Genomic DNA, 16,113 nt, shown 5'->3' on the forward strand with positions numbered 1-16,113 from the left:
ATAAGCACTCAGTGAATGAAGATATTATTTAAGATATGTAAAGCAAGTCACTGTTCCAGTCCCAATGTCTCAAGGAGAAACTGACAAACAAATCAATGATTACAAGCTAATGTAGCACTATATAAGGAATGTATAAGGTCTTGTAGGATGACCAAGAAGAGATAATCTCTACTCATCCACATGCAGCAGGTAGCCTCTTAGGCCCAGCTTGGTGACCCAGGGCTGAACTAATCCCTTTGATGCTGATGAGTAGCCCCAGGGCAGAAGATAAATGGACAAGGAGGCAAGGCAAAATGCCACCTGGCATCTGTTGTAGTGTGGGCTAAACTGGATTGGCAAGGAAGTGCCATGAGATTGTGAATCAGCTCAACACATTACATTTCTCACAAAAATGTAGAGTGAAGTAGAAAATTATCTCCAACAAATTAGGGAAACAACAATTAGATTAAGTCAGGGACAAGCACGAAGGGACAAACCTAGAACTTCTAGATGCTGTTAGGATGTCTGCCTTACTCCTGTAGCCCAGGTTTTTTTTGCTTTTTTTTGCTTTAGGAACAAGAAGAGATTTCAGAATTTGTCTAGAAAAAGTTCAATATTTTATACACTCATGAGTAACTCAATCCCTTTGAGAACAAGATACAGGCAAGAAGTTAGTTTCCCTGGTTACCTGCTATAATGGCTGGTCTTTACTGGTTTATATTAAACATAGTAAAGCTATAAAGTTTAAATACTTATAAAACAGTTTTTAAGGTACCCAGGTGACACAGTGGTAAAAAAAATCTGCCTGCCAATGCAGGAGACATGGGTTCTATCCCTGGATCAGGAAGATCCCCTGGAGAAAGAAATGGAACCCATTCCAGTACTCTTACCTGGAGAATCCCACGGACAGAGGAACCTGGTGGGCTACAGTCCATGGACCTGAAAAGAGTCAGACACAACTCAGTGACTCAGCACACACATGCACATTGTTACTGTAGCAATGGGAAGATCTGTGATACAGGCAGCTGAGAACTGATTGAAGCAGCCTTCTGAGCAGTGCTGGTCTTGTCCAAAGGCAGCCTGAGCTTTCTCCAGCAGCAAGCAGAGAAAGGTGAGAATTAAGGTTACAGACAATAAGACATATAGCTGCTTTGAAAAGCTATCATTTGCTCCATGATGGTAAATATAAGAAGATAATTAAATGTAAAGAATTCCTCAGTGAACAAATATTTAGCAAGAAACTATTCTGTGCACTCTTCCAGTTCTGCAAAATGTTGATCAAGAGATTAGATATCAATTCTCATGGAGCTCAGATTCTAGTGGGAGAAAAAAAGACATCGCAAGTAAATAAATAAACTCAAGAATGTTTCATAGTGTTAGAAGTGCCATGAAGACAGAACATGTTGTGTAAGAGAATGACTAGCAGTCTATTGTGATTGCCTTAGAAGTTAATCTTAAGCTGAGACCTGAAGAGCTAGAAGCATATAAACATGTGGAGACCTGGAGAGAGAATTTTCTAGGTACAGGCACAGTTATGGTAATACCTTAGGAAGAAAACAAATTCAGACTATGGAAGCACTGAAAAAAAATCAGCACAACTGAAATATAGTGGACTTTTGGAACAGTGTCAAGATCAGAATGGCACAACAGGTTGTGACCTCACTCATTATTCTTAGGATCATAGGCCTAGAATAGGGATTATAGTTTATTCTGGGAGAATGTGAAGTCAAAGAAAAATTTTAATAAAGGATTTACATTCTCTGATTATAGTTTTTTTTAACAGCTTTACTGAGACATAATTTACATGTCATACAGGCCTTCCCAAGTGGATCGATGATAAAAAATCCACCTGCCAATGCAGGAGAGGCAAGAAATGCAGGTTTGATCCCTGAGTCAGGAAGATCCCCTGGAGAAGGAAATGGTAATCCACTCCAGTATTCTTGCCTGGGAAATCCCATGGACAGAGGAGCCTAGTAGGCTACAGTTCATGGGTTTGTCAAGAGTCAGACATGAGTGAACAGCTGAACACACACACACACACACACACACAGATAGATAGTCTCTGTTTAATATTTATACTTCAGTGGATTTTATGTATTTATTTATTATTTTTGCCACACAGTGTGGCATGTGGGATATTAGTTTCTTGACCAGGGATCAAACCTGTGTCTCTTGCATGGGAATGGTGGATTCTTAATCACTGGACCACCAGGGAAATCCTCTTCAATGGTTTTTAGTTATGAAATCATCACTTTAATATAATTTTAAAACATTTTCATCCTCCCAAAAGGAAAGCATAAAATCATTAGCACTTTCTTCCCCATTCTTGCTCACCACCCACTCCAATAACACACCATTATATTTACTCTGGATTTTAGCAGTATCTCTTAACTGCAATTTACCATGTTGGGGCAGTAAGATTTATTAGTTGTGGAAATGAAAAGAAGTAGAGAGACCAAGAATGTTTCAGAGATAGGACTTATCAATATATATAAAACGAACAGGGTCAGGAGAAGGGAGGTAAAAGCAAAAGAAGAGTGAACAAGTAACTCCTAACTTAATGCTTGAACAACTGTGATAATACATAGCTCTCAGTGTACCAGGGGAATATGAGGGATCAGTATTAGTTAGATAAGCTCTGTTGGTGCATTTCAGTGTGTGTGCATGTTCCTAATCAAAGTTTGTTTTATTTTTAATTGGAGGATAACCACTGCACAACATTTCACTGGCCCCCACCACACAACAATGCTCATCACCCTCAAGCAGACACACATCCTCTCCATCTCAAACCTCGCCTACCTCCAACCCCTCCCACCCCTCCAGGTTGTCAAAGAGTTCTTCCTTGAGCTCCCTGTGTTATACAGCAACTTCCCACTAGCTATCTATTTCACATGTGGTAATACATGTTTTAATACTACTTTCTCAATTCTTCCCAACTTCTCCTTCCCCTGCCACGTCCAAAGTGTATTTTTTATGCCTGTGTCTCTATTCCTGCCCTGCAAATAAGTTCATCAGTATCATTTTTCTAGATTCCATAAATAGGCATTAGTAGACAATATGTGTTTTTCTCTTTCTGGCTTCTTCACTCTTTATAACCTTATCAAATTTTGACATTTTTCATATTAAGTATACTGTGCCTTCTACATATCCAAGGGAAGTCTCACAGAAGCATTTGAACACATGAGTTCAGGAGGAAAATAATGACAGGAGATATAGGTGTGGCAGCTGTGCCAAGCTTGCTCTGTTTTTTCTCAGATTCACTCCTCGTCCTTCCCCTGATCTGCTCTGCATCACAAGCAGACTAATCACTGCTGGCTATGTCTCACCTTGGATTTTGGCTCATGGGAGACACTGGTGAGAGACTGGAAAATGAAAGCATGGACAATCAGGTGTATTTCCCTCTCCTTTAGCCTCGAATAATATTGCTAGTGGTGGCTGAACACCCTTTGCGGCTCCAACTCCCACTCCACAGGCTGGCTGTGATCCTAGCCAGTCAGTCCCTGCATCTGATAGCTGGTAACTCTATCCCATTTCTTTGATCCTCTAATCTAAGAGTGTAGCTGTTGGTAACATGTTGGTTACCTCATAGCTCTCCCCTTTTCTTCTTAGCTCCTTTATCACCTATGCATCAACTGACTCTATTAAAGCCCTCCTTTTTTAAATCCTTACAGTACTTTCTGTTTACTGGATAACATACTCACTGATAGTAGTTATCAGCATATAGCTATCAGTTTATAGGTAGCGAAAGCCAGGGCAAAAATAAGATTAACAACTGTGCTGTTCACAGGAAAATAGCTCAAATAGGACAAGAGTTTTGTGTGTTGTGTTCAGTGATGTATTTCCAGGATGTAGAACTCTATTTAGAATGTATGAATACCCAATGTTTATTGGGTAACGAACTCCATTAATTAGCTAATTAAGGGAACAGTTATTAACATTCAGATTTATTTTAATCATTTAAAAAACTATATAATCTTTACTTCAAAAATATTTTAAAGATGTATTACATGCATTATTTTCCTTCCTTCTGTTTTTCTATCCTTTTATCAATTAGTAGATTTAATAAAGGATATAAAGTTGTTGCAAAAGATATGCAAAAAAAGGATAAATAATATTCCTCAGATGGCATTCAAGATATAATTTTGCAAATTCAGGTTTTGAGAGAAAGAAATTTTTAACTTGCTTTGACACATTCAGAAAAAAATCTCGAGGAATCAGATAAAAGAGTTTCTTCTACAAAGTAAGGAAGAAACTACTTCATCTATGATGACTTGGCCATGAGGCCTGTGGCCTTACATTATTAATATAGTTGAATATAATGTGAAGAAAGATTGTGGCTCAATCTAGCAGACTAGATTTCTCTAGCAACTCCAGGGGAAAGACAAAGAAAATACAGAGGATTCTGAATTGAAGAACACTTGCTGCCATGTTGCTAAACACACTCTTCCTACCCAAACATACCTACGACCATCTTAAGGTTAGGGGAAGGGAAAGAGGATAACACCTGAAAGAGCATTTACCTGAAGAAATAGAGTTAATAAAATCAACTCTGCAGAAAAGAGGCTTTCAAGAGGTTTGTTACTGGATGTTTCAATTGGACTCCAAGAGTCTGCCCACCTGATGTCCTTGGAGCCAATAGGAGACCAAGTTTCAGTTCAGAAGCAAAGGAAGGCTTTATTTTCATATCAGAGAGTGGAACTGTGGGAGCTATGCTCTACAGCTATGCTCTAGAGTGGGGTCTGCAATGTCTGGGATCTAATGCCTAATGATCTGAGGTGGAGCTGATGTAGTAATAATAGAAATAAAGTGCGCAATAAATGTAATGTACTTGAATCATCCCAAAACCATTCCCCACCACCATGTGTGGAAACATTATCTTCCAGGAAACCAGTCCCTGATGCCAAAAAGGTTGGGGCCCACTGCTCTAGAGCACATGCAGCACACACCCTCCTGACAGGCCGTGGGCGCGGCTTCTTTGCACCAAGGGAGTCTGCTTTGTTAAGCTGGAGGGGGCGGAGTTTTCTCAGAGCAGGTACAGCTGTGCTGCTCAAAGTGGAGGTCTCATTGCTGGTGCTGTGTCTCTGTACACGTGCCTGCCGCCTCCATCTTGACTTGAGCGTCCAGTGAGATGCTTCTGTACACAGTCCCAGAGCTGAAATGACCGGTAAGCCCATTCTCACCAATAACTGGTCTGAAGGGCCAAGTACGAGGCTTCTGCACAGGGTTCCCTATGAGCAAGTGAGACTGGACTAAAGCACAAAGGGTAATTTTATTACCCAGAGTTAATTTTTATTTCCTGGGAATTGTTAATACATGGGCTTTACTGGTGACAGGTTCAGAGTTTTAACAAAAAAGAGACCTTTAAACTAGAAAATACTAGAACTTTTTTTTTTTTTCCCATTGCAAAGCTTTCTTATTTTGTGGACTTTGGCCTTATGAAAAATGAAAGCAAATAAAAAAACTAGTTTTCTTTTTCTACCCACATTATAATATGAGTAAATTTTCTACCCTACTGCGTTTTGGATATACAACGTTTAACATCGTATTACTTCTACTTTGTGATTCCTCTCCACTCTTTACTGTTACATCACACTTAAAATCCACTGTGACAAAATGGAAGACTATTCTCTTATAAAAATTAAAGGAAAGTACTTAAACAGTTTTCTGTCATCAGCATCTTCTTCAAAATGCTTAGGAAAAGAAAATGACTAAACTCTCTGAAAGAATATTGGCAAGGCAACCTTGATTGTTTGAAGTGCAAAATGAGTTAAATATGATACAATTTTAATTTCATCTTTAAAGATGTGTCTTTTGAGAGTAGTACTTACTATAAACTTTTCTCAAGCTTTATTTTTTATCCCAAGTAAAAATAATTGTTATTATTAATATCACAGTCATGGCAGAGAAATAAAATATTATATACCTCATCATAAAAATTTAGCTATGCATTTCAACTGAAAGTTCCATTTAGCTAATAGGATACTGTAAGATAAAATTTAATCCTGTTAAGATTTGGAGACATTTTTGACATGAAAGACAGTGTAATATTCAAGTTAAAATATAGTCTGTTGTGAGACATTATTGGGAACCCAGAAATGCAGTGTCTAGCTATTCAGGAGGTGAAGAGTGTTTATTTCAGGAGTAAACTGTCAAACTTGCACTTGACTTGTATTTGAAAGCTCCTTTGAGAAGGAAATGGCACCCCACTCCAGTACTCTTGCCTGGAAAATCCCATGGACAGAGGAGCCTGGTAGGCTACAGTCTATGGGGTCGCAAAGAGTCGGACAGGACTGAGGAACTTCACTTTCACTTTCACAGTGCAATTAAAGTTGCTGTTGCAAGAAAAATCTACTCACATCAAGACTTCATGAAAATCTTTTGTTCAAATTATAGTTTATGTATAGGTCCTATTAAAAGTTTGTTCTCAAAACTCAAGGTTTTCTGCAGCCTACTTTTGCACTTGAATTTTTTTTTTTTAATGTAACTACTGCAGTAATTCTAGAAGCCTTTTGAAGAAGAGGATGCACACTTTGACTTAAGATGTTATTTGCAAAAGTAATGCATTTAGGTATTTGTCTACCACAGTTTTTATTACTATCAAAGTAATGCATATTGGTAGTATAAAAATGTTTAAATTATTGAAAAGATGTATTTTTCTCTAAAGAAGAGTTGCAGAAAATTTGTGAGAATAAACTGGAAAGTAATTTGCCTTGGATTAATTCCAAATGGTAAAACATAGAACAGATTGATTTTTCATTCATTCTTGAAAACAAAGCATTTTTTTTAAGACTCAGACACAACTGAACGACTGAGCATGTATGCGTAGATGGTGTAAAGCGTGTGTATGTATCATATAGTATACTTGGATTTTCTCTGAATGTTATTTTATTTTACTTCTGGAGATTTTTTTAAAAACTGAGAAACAAAGTGTTTCTTTTATTTTTCACAAACTTCTGCAACGTTCGTAGCTTTGATTCCTCATTCACACGTTGTTGGAACAGTTGACCCTGAGTTTGGTAGATTAATGGCACAGCACCAAGTGGCTATCAAACAAACGTGGCACTTCTAAAGCTGCAGCACCGAACTGCAAATTGGAAATACACCCCTGGTCATACTATCAACAAAGGAGACCCTTGATGTGTGATTCCACTCATCATTCCTCTTAAGCCATTATCAGACAGCTGAGATCAGACAACAATGAAGGAACATGTGCTTGATTGTTAGCATGTCAGACGTACATTATTAAAAACAGTAGGGACAAGGGGAGAGATGAGAGGAAAGGCATTGGTTCCTTTGTTCCATGTGTGAGGGTTTGTTTGGGAAGAAAAGAATTCTAAAAGGCACTGCCACGTACCTCCCTATCATGAAGGCCTAGCTTTCCCCTCGGTTCATTTGAAAATCAAGTTAATATTCTTTCTTCCATAATGAAAATGATTAAGAGCTTGTTTTAACTGCAAACTTACTCTTATCAATTTTAACTGAAAATTCATTTTCATCTCATTGAATTTCTAAATTTTCTTGAAAGATCTGTTTACAGATTAGCTGGTTTGGTTTAAGCAATATCTATCCTGATCCACACCATATTAAGTATATGAAGTAGAGAAGAATCAAGGATTGTTTGTTTCACTCAGATTTTGCAAATAACAGTCAAATTGTTATTGATCAAGTTTATTAACTAAAGTAAGGACTTAAGATCAGAAGAAACGAATGAGAATCTGTCAATACTTACAGTACCCCTTGAGATGCTTCCCACAGAGAATTTAGAATTTTTCCTTTTGAAAAGGTATTGTGTTAGTACCAAAGACAACTCTGTTAATAGCCGAAAAGTAGAATTTATAAAATAAATTTGCAAAACATAATAAGACTTATAAAAATGTTTTGCACAGACTTTCTGAAACTACAGGGAAAAATCAGTCTTATGTACAATGATTTATAAATCCATTTTTCTCTGTTTCCCCTAAAATTTATTATTTGGGGAAATACTTTTCTTAAGTTTTCTTAATCCTTTTGAAAATATTTTATTTTTCACAAAGGTAATATATATATATATATATTTAACAATGTATATAACTGTTCTATTTAAATTTTGTGTAATTACTTATTTCATCTGTTGGAGAGACAAATTCATGATTTTATTTGCTCTTTCATTGACTTATCATATTGCTCAATCACTGTTTGAAAAAATAAAATAAAATGATCTGCGGAAACCAAACAGATGACTAACTTATTTCTCTTGCTCCACTTGCCAAAATAATGAGTAGTGAGGCTGGAATATTACAATATTTGTATTAAAGTGTATTAAGTTACTGTATCCCATAGTTCTTATAACTTTACTAGAATCCAATTTATTTACATTACAAAAGTTTAAAATAAACATTAGTGTCACATTCAAATAAATTCACAAAGTAGCAAGAATAAAAACAATGAAAATTTTGGATTCATATCATAATTTCAATTAATTAAAAAAGGGAAATATGACTTCTTTAAAGACTTTTCAGCCAAATTTCAAAAGTAGTGAACTGAAAACTCTTAACTCTTTTCACTAGCTATAATAAAAACCATTTATTCAGAAAGCCTAAATTCAGAATACACTGAATTTAAATTTTGATAAGTCCTAATACTGATTTATAGATCTTTAAAGTCAACATAGTAGTAAAGAATTTTCTTTCCAAAATCTAAAAATGAGTCAAGTCTATTGTGTTTAAAAGCACATAAATACCATAATATTAAGTATATTCCAGGATAGACTGGCAAATATAAATATGTGTTGTTTAGTTGCTATTTTGTGTTCGATTCTTTACCACCCCATAGACTGCAGCAACCCAGGCTTCTCTGTCCTTCACTATCTCCTGGACTTTGCTCAAACTCATGTTCATGGTTTGAGATGGTTGATGATGCCATCCAAGCATCTCATCCTCTGCCGCTGCCTTGTCCTTCTGTTCTTAATCTTTCCCAGGATAAAGGTCTTCTAGTGACTCCACTCCTTGTATCAGGTGGGCAAAGTTTTGGAGCTTCAGCTTCAGCATCGGTCCTTCCAATGTATATTCATTGGAATATTCACATTCAACTCTCACATCCATACATGACTACTGGAAAAACCATAGCTTTGACTATATGGACCTTTGTCAGCTAAGTGATGTTTCTGTTTCTTAATATGCTAAGTTTGTCATAGCCTTCCTTCCAAGGAGCAAGAATCTTTCAATTTCATGGCTGCAGTCACAGTCCACAGTGATTTTGGAGCCCAGGAAAATAAAGTCTTTCACTGTTTCCACTTTTTCCCCTTCTATTTGCTATGAAGCGATAGGACCAGATGCCATGATATTTTTCTGAATGTTGAGTTTTAAGCAAGCTCTTTCACTCTCTTCTTTCACCCTCATCAAGAGGCTCTTTAGCTCTTCTCCACTTTCTGCCAATAGGGTGGTGTCTTCTGCATATCTGAGGTTGTGATATTTCTCCTAACAATCTTGATTTCAGTCTGTGCTTCATCCAGTCTTCATCCAGTTTTGCATGATGTACTCTGAATATGAGTTAAATAAGCAGGGTGACAAGACACATCCTTGTCATACTCCTTTCCCAATTTTGAACCAGTTTTTCCAATTCCAGTTCCAACTGTTGCTTCTTGACCTGCATACAGATTCTTCAGGAGACAGGTAAGGTGGTCTGGAATTTCCATCTCTTTAAGAATTTTCTGTAGTTTGTTGGGATCCAAAGAGTCAAAGGCGTTAGAGGAGTCAATGACGCAGAAGTAGATGTTTTTCTGGAATTCCCTTGCTTTCTCCATGATCCAAGGAATGTTGGCAGTGAGATCTCTGGTTCCTCTGGCATTGGCTATATATATGTAGTGGCGTGGATAACAAATGTTGTTCCACATTGTTTCAGCATTTATTGTAGTATATATTGAAATATTTTGAACATATTATTTACTTTTGAGTTGAAATTATTTTAATGTATTTTTGATAGGAAATCACTTTCTTCATTGCGAATGAAATTTATAGTTTTCAACAAGGATATCAATTTATTTTAAAAGCTCAACAACATTTTCAGCAATCACAATAATTACAAATAATAGTTTTCATCCAGAAGGGCTTTCTGTTGAAGGCTATATTTTCTAACATTTTTTACCTGTCTGGCTTTTGGTAAATTTTTATGTAATTAAGTAATTGCTACATATAAATATAAACATTATAATTATGAAAAATATATCTCAGAAACAAAATGTATTTGGTAAAATTAAAGAGGAAAATGATCTCACTTAAAAAGTACTTTCTTAAAACCAAGAAATTATGAAATAACCCTTGAAAGGTAGAAAAATAAATGCCCTATGCTTTCCTGATTTAAATTATTCATAGGTTAACGTGTGGGTCACACATCTCCTTCTTTACTGAAACACATACCTTGGAAATCATTTGGGAATGCTCTATTAAGCAACACACCCAGCTACAGTAAGTGACTAAGTTGAGTGTAAACATGGCTTAAATCATGAGGATGTTTATCATTTTCCTAACCAGGAATCTAGAGAAAAACAGTTTAAGGATTAGTTTATATCATTATCAAATTCTTTCTTTAATTAGTGCTCTACAGAGGTTTTGCATTTATTAATTTTTGTCTTGTAGTCCAAAGGTGGCCCCTTTAGCTGTATGTATTATGTCCATATTTAAAGTACAAGGAGCAAGAAGAGGCAATGCTAATTTTTGAGAAACTCTCAGCATGTTTCTCTTGTGTTTTATTAGCCAACTATTTGTTACACAGCCACACCTGACTGTAAGGAAGTCTGGGAAAGCAAACATATGGCAAAAAAGAAACACACAAGTTTGGGTATATTGTTTTCCCAAACAAAATCATGACTCAGTATGTAAAATAAGACAGGGTAAGTAGGAGGAAAAAAACTCTTGATTTGAAGGTCTTATTTTTATTTAACTTTAAATGTCTTTTTATATATTACTCCACAGCAGTTAAAATGTAAAGTGTATAGATTTTTGAGAGAGTCAATTCCTAGGTAGGCTGAGGAGGAGAGAGGGGTCTGGGGCTCTCAAGGAGGAGATAGGGGTCTGGAATTCTCAAAAAGGAGAAAAGGACAAACTTTTTTTTCTTTAAACTCAAAGTTGATGATTACACAACAAAGCCACAGCTTAAACTCTGTACTAAGGGTTATATAATAACAATGTATCCTGCTTGAGGACATCTTTCTCCTTGAGAACCTTCTGACTAATCCTGTTGTCTTAAAATATTATGGGAGAGGATCGGGTAAGATCTTTCTATTGTTAGTTCTAAACCTGTCATCTTAAAATGTAAATTGTGTGAGTGGGTCTAGTAAGACCTTTACAATCGTGAGACATTCTATTGACTTATTGTAATAGCCAATTTATAGCTCCCTCGCTAAGACTAGCGAGTGGGTACTCTTCATTCCCCTTCTGATGTCTATGTCAGAAGTGTTCTCTGTCCCTTTTTCACTTTAATAAAACTCTGCTATGCAAAAGCACTTGAGTGATCAAGGCTGGTCCCTGGTCCCAAAGCTAAATCTTCTTCGAGATCACGAATCTGATACCATTCACCATAAGGTACCATTTTTAAGTTAAGCATTTTGTTCTATCAAGAGTAATCATCTCTATCATCTTTACTGACAGAAAAAAAAAAAAAAAATGGACTGCTGAAAAGTACTTGGGGGTAAAATTAAATAAAAAAACTGTAAGTTATAAGATATTATGTCAATGGAAAGTTAATTATCTTTTGAATACATATAGTTTTTATTTCAGAAAATAAACAGTTATTTCTCTTCAAATTTTTAGTCATGGCCAACTCTTTGCAAACCCATGGACTGTAGCCCACCAGGCTCCTCCATCCATGGAATTTCCCTAGCAAGAATACTGAAGTGGGTTGCCTTTCCCTTCTCCAGGGTATCTTCCCAACCCAGGGATCAAACCTAGGTCTCTTGCATTGCAGGTGGATTCCTTACCATCTGAGCTACCAGGGAAGGTAGCTCATCTCCAAGATACCTTTCAGATGTCTTGAGTTTTTGAAAGCATCTTTTCTTTACACCTTACATTACATTACATTGTCCCTCTAAAGATTACAGCAATTAATGAATACAGCTTGGCATTCCCTAAGTCAGTCAAATTCAGTTGCTTTCTGCAATGAGAGCAATTTATAATTTCCTATTATAATTAAAGTGGCATTTTAAATTATTAAAGTAAATTTTAGCATTTATGTTGCTACTGATATTTTTCAAAAACTAATCTCAATAAGGTTTCTATTTAAGATTTCAGAATATTGTAACATAAACTTTTCCAAATGCTGTTTTTTAATTCATGCAGGAAGGATTATATCTAAAACATTCTCTATGTGTCCCACCCTTTTTAACTTCCACTATCATGAGAAAGAAAGCAATTGGGAATGAATAAGACAAAGGGTAAAAGGAGAGGAGAATCATGGGAAAGAAGATAAGGGAAAACTCCCCAAAGACATCTCATCAGATAGCTGGAATTATCTGAAGAAAAGAAGATATTCACTTGGATTTTAATTTTACAGAATGATGGGTATCGAATGCATTCTAGAAGCCCACTTACATTTTTCCCCTCATTCAGGAACATACATAAACCAACTGAAACCCATGAGTTCCAATTGGAAAATCTTATTGTATGACAGTTACAAGTTTCCTTTAAAACATTTAAAATACACACAACAATTTCAATGGTCATTGGTCTTTTGTCGCAGGAGTTTCTTATTTTGAAGTAAATAATTCAACTTCATCCATTTCCTCTCATCTGGCCTCAAAGGAGGTGAAGGACAAAAATTCTGTGTAATGGTTCTGAATATTGCTGAAAGGATTGTAATACCTTTCATTCATATCTTCCAAAAGCAAAATTAACTTTTTACATACATTCAATTTCCTAAACCATAGCCCATGTTAGCTATTTATTTTCAAATTTGAAGTTGCCCCAACTCCAACTATCAAGTAGTGACTCTCAGAACTCAAGAGAATAGCCAGAAAATACCTAGAGGAAAGTAAAATCCCATCAAATGTTTCTGAATCTTTTAAAACTTGAGTAAACGAAAGGAAGTTCTTGACATATACAAGACAGTTGAAGACTATAATCGAAACCATTCTTTTCCTCTCCTCCCTTATATTTGTAATTTCAAAAGAAAAAATAATTTCACGTGCTTTCTTTGAATTATCCATCCCCACAAAGTATTCACATCATATTTAAAACAAAATTAAAAAAAAAAAAACCTAAGCAGATTAGTTTATTATAGTGTGATGCTGCTGCTACTGCTAAGTCATTTCAGTCGTGTCTGACTCTGTGCGACCCCATAGAGGGCAGCCCACCAGGCTCCCCCGTCCCTGGGATTCTCCAGGCAAGAACACTGGAGTGGGTTGCCATTTCCTTCTCCAATGCATGAAAGTGAAAAGTGAAAGTGAAGTCACTCAGTCATGTCTGACTCTTAGCAACCCCATGGACTACAGCCTACCAGGCTCCTCTGTCCATGGGATTTTCCAGGGAGGAGTACTGGAGTGGGGTGCCATTGCCTTCTCCAATTATAGTGTGATAGTAAGTGTGCATTTTTTGCATGCTAGCATGTGCTTGTGTGCACAAGCATGGACATACAAACCCACATTCTCTTTGTGTTCCATTCCTTCTCTTTTCCACCCCTCCACCATCCCCTCTCACACACAATTTCTCAAGCACAAAGTCCCATTACTGAGAATTCCCAAGTCAGGCAGAATTTTCCAGGATCCTGAGATTGTTTTATTCAATATATTTTCCCTTACTTCTTCTTGTATCAATGTTTATATTACCTTTTCCTTTCTTTTTTGTATTTCTAGCAGATTTCTATTCTGAAAAACTTTCTTTAGGTTGTTGTGGGATATGTATCCTACTTTTAGGTAAAAGGCAAAAAAAAATTTTTTTTACTATGTTTTGTTATTTATCTGATTTCTTTAGGAAAGGAAGAGGAGAATGTCTCAAGGGGATCAAAAGGAACAAATTGGAATAGAAAAACTGCATATTTAAGACATCAGCTAAGCAGGATTTACGTAGGTCTCTGTGTGTTCTTTCCTATCATAACTAGCTATAATACATTTTACAAAAATAACCAGACCAGGATTTTATACAGAATATTATTTGAACACTTTAAAAGTGGGGTTTTGTCCATTATCCTTAGTTTTTTTTCCTGACGTGTGTTATAAAAATCAACCGGATTATATGGGGAGGTAGGTAGATACTATGTAATATGAAGATCCTGGGACATACACCAGATTTATTGAATCAGAACACTTGTGCCATGGCCCAGAGATGCCCAGTGTTTTCCAAGATCAACAGTTGATTTTAAACCCACATTAACATGAAAACCACTGATGTAGAAGCCATAGAACTTAAGAAAAATTACTCTCCGTATTTCTCATTCTAACTTCAGACTAAATGCCAAAATTTTTAAAGCGGATGCAATTGGTTTAAAATTAACATCAAGAGCAAATGTAAATCAAGAATAAAATTTAACATAAATTTTGAAAGATGAGCCATTTTTCTCCTTTAGCTTGTTGTGAAGTCATTGTGAAAGCAAAGGAGAAAAGGAAAGATATTCCCATATAAATACAGAGTTCCAAAGAATAGCAAGGAGAGATAAGAAAGCCTTCCTAATGATCAATGCAAAGAAATAGAGCAAAACAATAGAATGGAAAAGACTAGAAATCTCTTCAAGAAAATTAGAGATACCAAGGAAACACTTCATGCAAAGATAGGCTCAATAAAGGACAGAAATGGTATGGACCTAACAGAAGCAGAAGATATTAAGAAGAGGTGGCAAGAATACACAGAGGAACTGTACAAAAAAAGATCTTCATGACCCAGATAATTAAGATGGTGTCATCACTCACCTAGAGCCAGATATCCTGGAATGTGAAGTCAAGTGGGTCTTAGAAAGCATCACTACAAACAATGCTAGTGGAGGTGATGAAATTGCAGTTCAGCTATTTCAAATCCTAAAAGATGATGCTGTGAAAGAGCTGCACTTAATATGCCAGCTCATTTGGAAAACTCAGCAGTGGCCATGGGACTGGAAAAGGTCAGTTTTCATTCGAATCCCAGAGAAAGGCAATGCCAGAGAATGATCAAACTACCGTGCAATTGTACTCATCTCACACACTAGCAAAGTAATGATCAAAATTCTTCAAGCCAGGCTTCAGCAGTACATGAACTGTGAAGTTGCAGATGTTCAAGTTGGTTTTAGAAGAGCCAGAGGAACCAGAGTTTGAATTGCCGACCTCTGCTGGATCATCAAAACAAGAGAGTTCCAGAAAAACATCTATTTCTGCTTTATTGACTGTGCCAAAGCCTTTGACTGTGTGGATCATAATAACTCTGGAAAATTCTGAAAGAGATGGAAATATCAGACCACCTGACCTGCCTCTCGAGAAATCTGTATGCAGGTTAGGAAGCAACAGTTAGAGCTGGACATAGAACAACAGACTGCTTCCAAATAGGGAAAGGGGTATGTCAAGGCTGTATATTGTCACTCTGCTTATTTAACTTATATGCAGAGTACATCATGAGAAACGCTGGGCTGCAGGAAGCACAAGCTGGAATCAAGATTGCCAGAAGAAATATCCACATCCTCAGATATGCAGATGATACCTCGCTTATGGCAGAAAGTGAAGAAGAACTAAAGAGCCTTTGATGAAAGTGAAAGAGGAGAGTGAAAAAGTTGGCTTAAAGCTCAACATTCAGAAAACTAAGATCATGGCATCCGGTTCCATCACTTCCTGGCACATAGATGGGGAAACAGTGGAAGCAAATGTGGCTGACTTTTTTGGGGGGGGCTCCAAAATCACTGCAGGTGGTGACTGCAGCCATGAAATTAAAATATGCTTACTCCATGGAAGGAAAGTTATGAGCAACCTAGACAGCATATTAATAAGCAGAGGTATTATCAACAAAGGTCTGTCTAGTTAAGGCTATGGTTTTTGCAGTAGTTATGTATGGATGTGAGTTGGACTATAAAGAAAGCTGAATGCTGAAGAATTGATGCTTTTGAACAGTAGTGTTGGAGAAGCCTCTTGAAAGTCTTGGACTGCAAGGAGATCCAACGAGTCCATCCTAAACGAGATCAGTCCTGGGTGTTCATTGGAAAGCCTGATGC

This window comes from Bos grunniens, chromosome 1 (genome assembly GCF_055505025.1).
Source record: "Bos grunniens cultivar Pamir isolate PY7600 chromosome 1, Bosgru_T2T1.0, whole genome shotgun sequence".
In the NCBI taxonomy this organism is placed as follows: domain Eukaryota; kingdom Metazoa; phylum Chordata; class Mammalia; order Artiodactyla; family Bovidae; genus Bos; species Bos grunniens.